Source organism: Bactrocera oleae, unplaced genomic scaffold (assembly GCF_042242935.1).
Source record: "Bactrocera oleae isolate idBacOlea1 unplaced genomic scaffold, idBacOlea1 ctg00000009.1, whole genome shotgun sequence".
Lineage (NCBI taxonomy): Eukaryota > Metazoa > Arthropoda > Insecta > Diptera > Tephritidae > Bactrocera > Bactrocera oleae.
The window spans coordinates 105,001-115,000 of record NW_027212752.1 but is presented as its reverse complement, the minus strand read 5'-3'; the positions used below and the strand labels follow the sequence as shown (position 1 = coordinate 115,000).

General features: G+C 23.4%; 2 non-coding genes across 2 annotated transcripts; both read right to left on the bottom strand.

Moving 5' to 3' along the window:
* Positions 1-235: 235 nt before the first annotated feature.
* On the bottom strand, positions 236-414 carry LOC138858364 (5.8S ribosomal RNA). Its single transcript, XR_011397498.1, has one exon. It is a non-coding gene; the product is annotated as a 5.8S ribosomal RNA (ribosomal RNA).
* A 626-nt stretch (positions 415-1,040) lies between these two features.
* Positions 1,041-3,030, bottom strand: LOC138858345 (small subunit ribosomal RNA). Its single transcript, XR_011397479.1, has one exon. It is a non-coding gene; the product is annotated as a small subunit ribosomal RNA (ribosomal RNA).
* Between the last annotated feature and the right edge of the window lie 6,970 nt (positions 3,031-10,000).

Below are 10,000 nucleotides of genomic sequence, written 5' to 3'. Positions count from 1 at the left end.
ATGTATTATTTAATATAATTTAAATAATGTTGAAAATTTTTTCTTTTATGGGAATACTAAGATTCTCATTTATCATAAATTTTCGTTCAAATATGAGGTATTCAAGAATATATTTTCTATATTTCTTTTTATGCTATTAATATTATGGATTGAAAAATACAATCCAATAATATGCCATATGCTTAAATTCTATTAATTGACTAAAAGAATAAGCAACTAATTTAGCATAGTCTTACAACCCTCAACCATATGTAGTCCAAGCAGCACTTTAAAATTAATTAAAGTACATAACAGCATGGACCGCAATATGCGTTCAAAATGTCGATGTTCATGTGTCCTGCAGTTCACACGATGACGCACAGTTTGCTGCGTTCTTCATCGACCCATGAGCCGAGTGATCCACCGCTTAGAGTGATAATTTTTTTGTATTTTTTTAATTCAAAGTCAAAGAATTTTAATTTATTGAAAGTATTAATAATTAATCAATAATAAATTTTTAATACATAAGTTTAAAACATCTTTCAATAAATTGTAATTTTAAACCCAAACATTTGCAGCTGCGCATGTCTTAGGTCAACAAAAACAGTAATACCTTTTATATATTATTTTCTTCTCTATTTGTGCGTTTTCTTTTTTTAAATTTTTCAACATGTTTTTAATCACAAATAGAAAATACCATAAAAAAAAGGTATTACACACGTTAATGTGAACAAGTTAACTTATCATTTATAATATTTTATATAAATATCACAATTAAATATTATTTTCTATATAAATAATAAGTACAGCTATATGTTTAAAGGTTTTTTTATTGCGTTCAAATACAATGTATGCGAAGTTCACAATATAATATATATTGTCATAATGCATTACAAGGAGTTAAAAAAAAAAAAAAAAACAGAAAAACATTCAAAACATTGTATAATTCAAAACATTTTGAATGAAAAGAACAAAAAGAAAACTTTTTTTTCTTTTTTATTCTTTTTTTTTATTTTGTTTTTATATAATTATTTTTTTTTTCTTTTCGGATAGGAACACAATAATGATCCTTCCGCAGGTTCACCTACGGAAACCTTGTTACGACTTTTACTTCCTCTAAATAATCAAGTTCGGTCAACTTTTGCGAAACAACCGTGAAACACAAGGCGTCACAGTGATCACGTCCGGAGACCTCACTAAATAATTCAATCGGTAGTAGCGACGGGCGGTGTGTACAAAGGGCAGGGACGTAATCAATGCGAGTTAATGACTCACACTTACTGGGAATTCCAAGTTCATGTGAACAGTTTCAGTTCACAATCCCAAGCATGAAAGTGGTTCAGCGGTTTACCCGGACCTCTCGGTCTAGGAAATACACGTTGATACTTTCATTGTAGCGCGCGTGCAGCCCAGGACATCTAAGGGCATCACAGACCTGTTATTGCTCAATCTCGTTACTGCTAGACGCAATTTGTCCATTTAAGAAGCTAGTGTCCTTATAATGGGACAAACCAACAGGTACGACTCCACTTATATAAACACATTCAAACACTTGTACATTCAAGATGAACGCATGAATGAAGGCTATATAAGCTTCAACACCATAATCCTGAAAGCATCTATTTAATATATTTGAGTCTCGTTCGTTATCGGAATTAACCAGACAAATCACTCCACGAACTAAGAACGGCCATGCACCACCACCCATAGATTCGAGAAAGAGCTATCAATCTGTCTTACACGCTTATGTTCGGACCTGGTAAGTTTTCCCGTGTTGAGTCAAATTAAGCCGCAGGCTCCACTCCTGGTGGTGCCCTTCCGTCAATTCCTTTAAGTTTCAGCTTTGCAACCATACTTCCCCCGGAGCCCAAAAGCTTTGGTTTCCCGGGAAGCGACTGAGAGAGCCATAGTAGTAGCTACACCCAATTGCTAGCTGGCATCGTTTATGGTTAGAACTAGGGCGGTATCTGATCGCCTTCGAACCTCTAACTTTCGTTCTTGATTAATGAAAACATCTTTGGCAAATGCTTTCGCTTAAGTTAGTCTTACGACGGTCCAAGAATTTCACCTCTCGCGTCGTAATACTAATGCCCCCAAACTGCTTCTATTAATCATTACCTCTTGATCTAAAAACCAATGAAAGTAGAACAGAGGTCTTATTTCATTATTCCATGCACAAAATATTCAGGCATTTGGAGCCTGCTTTAAGCACTCTAATTTGTTCAAAGTAATTGTACCGGCCCACAACAACACTCGATGAAGAGCACTGAAGCAGGTTTAAATAGGAGGAATATATAAAAAATACATTGTATTAATTATATATAAGAACTCCACCGGTAATACGCTTACATACATAAGGTAATGTACATACCACAATTATAGTTGTACTACCCGTATGAAGCACAAATTCAACTACGAACGTTTTAACCGCAACAACTTTAATATACGCTATTGGAGCTGGAATTACCGCGGCTGCTGGCACCAGACTTGCCCTCCAATAGGTCCTTGTTAAAGGATTTAAAGTGTACTCATTCCAATTACAGGGCCTCGGATATGAGTCCTGTATTGTTATTTTTCGTCACTACCTCCCCGAACTGGGAGTGGGTAATTTACGCGCCTGCTGCCTTCCTTAGATGTGGTAGCCGTTTCTCAGGCTCCCTCTCCGGAATCGAACCCTGATTCCCCGTTACCCGTTGCAACCATGGTAGTCCTAGATACTACCATCAAAAGTTGATAGGGCAGACATTTGAAAGATCTGTCGTCGGTACGAGACCATACGATCTGCAAGTTATCTAGAGTTCAACCAATATAACGATCGAATAATCGCTTGGTTTTAGCCTAATAAAAGCACACGTTCCAAAAGGTCCGTGTTTATTTTGCATGTATTAGCTCTAGAATTACCACAGTTATCCAAGTAACTGTTAACGATCTATGGAACCATAACTGATATAATGAGCCTTTTGCGGTTTCACTTTTAATTTGTTTGTACTTAGACATGCATGGCTTAATCTTTGAGACAAGCATATAACTACTGGCAGGATCAACCAGAATAATATATATTTCTTTTTTATATAATATTTTTTATATTATATAAAAGTTTAAAATGATATTTTCTTATTTGAAAATTATACACAAATACACAAAACATAAAAACATTTACAATATACACAACAATTTTTCTATGTTTCTTTCTTTATTATATTTTTTTTCATTATATTTCATTTCTATTGTGTGATTTTGTAATGGATTTTTTTAATTTTTGTTTTGGTATCGTGAAAAGAATTTTCGTTCTCTATACATATTATTATTTAATTATTATGTAAGAACGATATTTCTTCTTATATTGGCAAAATTTTCAAATAATATCATTCTATACATTTTACTTTATTTCAATGCATATAGTAATATATATACCTTTTTTTAAGAGTATATACATTTTTTTCTTGATTTGAAATTAATAATTTCAAATTCTATTATATTTATTTCAATAATAAATATATGATAAAAAGTATTTTCGGGTGCAACACATTAATATTTTATTTTATTTAAAAACCATCCTTTTACACATATATTTTATGAGTAAATATTAGAATAGCTCACAAATAAAACTAAAATATTGTTTAATATTTATTTCTACAATATGTTAGTATAGAATAATAGATTTTTTATGTTTTTGTATAAAACAAAATCTATTTCTATTTAAACTAACTGTAGGAAACCAGGAATAAAAAACGCTAATTATATACAATATGTTAGTACAGAATATAGAGTTTTGTATAAAACAAAATCTATTTCTATTTAAACTAACTGTATAAAAACCAGGAATAAAAAACGCTATTATATACAATATGTTAGTACAGAATATAGAGTTTTGTATAAAACAAAATCTATTTCTATTTAAACTAACTGTATAAAAACCAGGAATAAAAAACGCTCATTATATACAATATGTTAGTACAGAATATAGAGTTTTGTATAAAACAAAATCTATTTCTATTTAAACTAACTGTATAAAAACCAGGAATAAAAAACGCTCATTATATACAATATGTTAGTACAGAATATAGAATTTTGTATAAAACAAAATCTATTTCTATTTAAACTAACTGTATAAAAACCAGGAATAAAAAACGCTCATTATATACAATATGTTAGTACAGAATATAGAGTTTTGTATAAAACAAAATCTATTTCTATTTAAACTAACTGTATAAAAACCAGGAATAAAAAACGCTATTATATACAATATGTTAGTACAGAATATAGAGTTTTGTATAAAACAAAATCTATTTCTATTTAAACTAACTGTATAAAAACCAGGAATAAAAAAACGCTCATTATATACAATATGTTAGTACAGAATATAGAGTTTTGTATAAAACAAAATCTATTTCTATTTAAACTAACTGTATAAAAACCAGGAATAAAAAGGCACACAAAATCAACTTTCATTTTCATATTTACTTAAAAATACATATAAAGTAAAAAATATTTCCATATAAATACTAAGTAAATAAAGTCATACAAGTATGAAAATTTTCATACAAGTACTAAATACATAAATCATATAAGTATAGTAATATTCATACTTATAAGTATTTAAAAACAATTTCTTACTAATAAACTAACATAAGGAATTCAAATATATAAAAGTATAATACATTTCCTAGCAGTAAAAAATTTTCATATAAGTACTAAATGTATAAAGTCTATGAAGTAATAAATTTTCATATAAGTACTATTTCAGTATATGTCAATTTGAGCAGATTTGTGCAAATTTGTTATAAATGTTCTCTCCCATGTTGACGTTACCAACCCGAAAATATATGGAAAAATTCTTTTAACCTATTTAAAATTTAAAAACTCATATATACGTGGGTAATTTATATCATTTTCAAATATCGTCATGGTCATAATACAACTAATAACATCAAAAGTATTTTTACAATCGATTTTTTTTTTAAATTTTTAACTTGTATGACTTCATATTTAATACTTATATGAAAATTTATTACTTCATAGACTTTATACATTTAATACTTATATGAAAATTTATTACTTCATAGACTTTATACATTTAATACTTATATGAAAATTCATTACTTCATAGACTTTATATTTTTTATACTTATATAAAAATTTATTACTTCATAGACTTTATATTTTACTTCATAGACTTTATACATTTAATACTCATATGAAAATTTATTACTTCATAGACTTTATATATTTACTACTTATATGAAAATTTATTACTTCATAGACTTTATACATTTAGTACTTATATGAAAATTTATTACTTCATAGACTTTATACAATTAATACTTATATGAAAATTTATTACTTCATAGACTTTATACAATTAATACTTATATGAAAATTTATTACTTCATAGACTTTATACAATTAATACTTATATGAAAATTTATTACTTCATAGACTTTATACAATTAATACTTATATGAAAATTTATTACTTCATAGACTTTATACATTTAATACTTATATGAAAATTCATTACTTCATAGACTTTATATTTTTTATACTTATATAAAAATTTATTACTTCATAGACTTTATACATTTAATACTTATATGAAAATTTATTACTTCATAGACTTTATATATTTACTACTTATATGAAAATTTATTACTTCATAGACTTTATACATTTAGTACTTATATGAAAATTTATTACTTCATAGACTTTATACAATTAATACTTATATGAAAATTTATTACTTCATAGACTTTATACAATTAATACTTATATGAAAATTTATTACTTCATAGACTTTATATATTTACTACTTATATGAAAATTTATTACTTCATAGACTTTATACATTTAGTACTTATATGAAAATTTATTACTTCATAGACTTTATACAATTAATACTTATATGAAAATTTATTACTTCATAGACTTTATACAATTAATACTTATATGAAAATTTATTACTTCATAGACTTTATACATTTAATACTTATATGAAAATTTATTACTTCATAGACTTTATATATTTACTACTTATATGAAAATTTATTACTTCATAGACTTTATACAATTAATACTTATATGAAAATTTATTATTTCATAGACTTTATACAATTAATACTTATATGAAAATTTATTACTTCATAGACTTTATACATTTAATACTTATATGAAAATTTATTACTTCATAGACTTTATATATTTAATACTTATATGAAAATTTATTACTTCATAGACTTTATACAATTAATACTTATATGAAAATTTATTACTTCATAGACTTTATACAATTAATAGTTATATGAAAATTTATTACTTCATAGACTTTATACAATTAATACTTATATGAAAATTTATTACTTCATAGACTTTATACAATTAATACTTATATGAAAATTCATTACTTCATAGACTTTATACATTTAATACTTATATGAAAATTTATTACTTCATAGACTTTATATATTTACTACTTATATGAAAATTTATTACTTCATAGACTTTATACATTTAGTACTTATATGAAAATTTATTACTTCATAGACTTTATACAATTAATACTTATATGAAAATTTATTACTTCATAGACTTTATACAATTAATACTTATATGAAAATTTATTACTTCATAGACTTTATACAATTAATACTTATATGAAAATTTATTACTTCATAGACTTTATACAATTAATACTTATATGAAAATTTATTACTTCATAGACTTTATATATTTACTACTTATATGAAAATTTATTACTTCATAGACTTTATACATTTAGTACTTATATGAAAATTTATTACTTCATAGACTTTATGCAATTAATACTTATATGAAAATTTATTACTTCATAGACTTTATATATTTACTACTTATATGAAAATTTATTACTTCATAGACTTTATACAATTAATACTTATATGAAAATTTATTACTTCATAGACTTTATACAATTAATACTTATATGAAAATTTATTACTTCATAGACTTTATACAATTAATACTTATATGAAAATTTATTACTTCATAGACTTTATACATTTAATACTTATATGAAAATTTATTACTTCATAGACTTTATATTTTTTATACTTATATAAAAATTTATTACTTCATAGACTTTATACATTTAATACTCATATGAAAATTTATTACTTCATAGACTTTATATATTTACTACTTATATGAAAATTTATTACTTCATAGACTTTATACATTTAGTACTTATATGAAAATTTATTACTTCATAGACTTTATACAATTAATACTTATATGAAAATTTATTACTTCATAGACTTTATACAATTAATACTTATATGAAAATTTATTACTTCATAGACTTTATACATTTAATACTTATATGAAAATTCATTACTTCATAGACTTTATATTTTTTATACTTATATAAAAATTTATTACTTCATAGACTTTATATTTTACTTCATAGACTTTATACATTTAATACTCATATGAAAATTTATTACTTCATAGACTTTATATATTTACTACTTATATGAAAATTTATTACTTCATAGACTTTATACATTTAGTACTTATATGAAAATTTATTACTTCATAGACTTTATACAATTAATACTTATATGAAAATTTATTACTTCATAGACTTTATACAATTAATACTTATATGAAAATTTATTACTTCATAGACTTTATACAATTAATACTTATATGAAAATTTATTACTTCATAGACTTTATACATTTAATACTTATATGAAAATTTATTACTTCATAGACTTTATATATTTACTACTTATATGAAAATTTATTACTTCATAGACTTTATACAATTAATACTTATATGAAAATTTATTATTTCATAGACTTTATACAATTAATACTTATATGAAAATTTATTACTTCATAGACTTTATACATTTAATACTTATATGAAAATTTATTACTTCATAGACTTTATACAATTAATACTTATATGAAAATTTATTACTTCATAGACTTTATACAATTAATACTTATATGAAAATTCATTACTTCATAGACTTTATACATTTAATACTTATATGAAAATTTATTACTTCATAGACTTTATATATTTACTACTTATATGAAAATTTATTACTTCATAGACTTTATACATTTAGTACTTATATGAAAATTTATTACTTCATAGACTTTATACAATTAATACTTATATGAAAATTTATTACTTCATAGACTTTATACAATTAATACTTATATGAAAATTTATTACTTCATAGACTTTATACAATTAATACTTATATGAAAATTTATTACTTCATAGACTTTATATATTTACTACTTATATGAAAATTTATTACTTCATAGACTTTATACAATTAATACTTATATGAAAATTTATTACTTCATAGACTTTATACATTTAATACTTATATGAAAATTTATTACTTCATAGACTTTATATATTTAATACTTATATGAAAATTTATTACTTCATAGACTTTATACAATTAATACTTATATGAAAATTTATTACTTCATAGACTTTATACATTTAGTACTTATATGAAAATTTATTATTTCATAGACTTTATACATTTAATACTTATATGAAAATTTATTACTTCATAGACTTTATATATTTACTACTTATATGAAAATTTATTACTTCATAGACTTTATACAATTAATACTTATATGAAAATTTATTATTTCATAGACTTTATACAATTAATACTTATATGAAAATTTATTACTTCATAGACTTTATACAATTAATACTTATATGAAAATTTATTACTTCATAGACTTTATACATTTAATATTTATATGAAAATTTATTACTTCATAGACTTTATACATTTAATACTTATATGAAAATTTATTACTTCATAGACTTTATACAATTAATACTTATATGAAAATTTATTACTTCATAGACTTTATACATTTAATACTTATATGAAAATTTATTACTTCATAGACTTTATACATTTAATACTTATATGAAAATTCACTACTTCTTCATTTAATATTGCACGCAAAGTATTTTGGTTAACATTTTTATTTTCATGTTATTAAAACACTTGATATACTATTATACCATATTGTATAATATGATTTTAATTCAATTACTTTATTACTTTGGTATATTAAATGATAGTCGTTTGATAACAATCCCAACATTTACCTTATTTTCAATAAATATTGAAAACAAAGTTTTATGCGTTCAAATTTTTATTTTCATGTTATGATTCTCTCAAACACTCATTAATATACCATATTGTATAATATGCTTTTATTTCAATTACTTTATTACTTTTGGTATATTAAATGATAGTCGTTTGATAACAATCCCAACACTTACCTTATTTTCAATAAATATTGAAAACAAAGTTTTATACGTTCAAATTTTTATTTTCATGTTATGATTCTCTCAAACACTCATTAATATACCATATTGTATAATATGCTTTAATTTCAATTACTTTATTACTTTTGGTATATTAAATGATAGTCGTTTGATAACAATCCCAACACTTACCTTATTTTCAATAAATATTGAAAACAAAGTTTTATGCGTTCAAATTTTTATTTTCATGTTATGATTCTCTCAAACACTAATTAATATACCATATTGTATAATATGCTTTAATTTCAATTACTTTATTACTTTTGGTATATTAAATGATAGTCGTTTGATAACAATCCCAACACTTACCTTATTTTCAATAAATAGTGAAAACAAAGTTTTATGCGTTCAAATTTTTATTTTCATGTTATGATTCTCTCAAACACTCATTAATATACCATATTGTATAATATGCTTTAATTTCAATTACTTTATTACTTTTGGTATATTAAATGATAGTCGTTTGATAACAATCCCAACACTTACCTTATTTTCAATAAATAGTGAAAACAAAGTTTTATGCGTTCAAATTTTTATTTTCATGTTATGATTCTCTCAAACACTCATTAATATACCATATTGTATAATATGCTTTAATTTCAATTACTTTATTACTTTTGGTATATTAAATGATAGTCGTTTGATAACAATCCCAA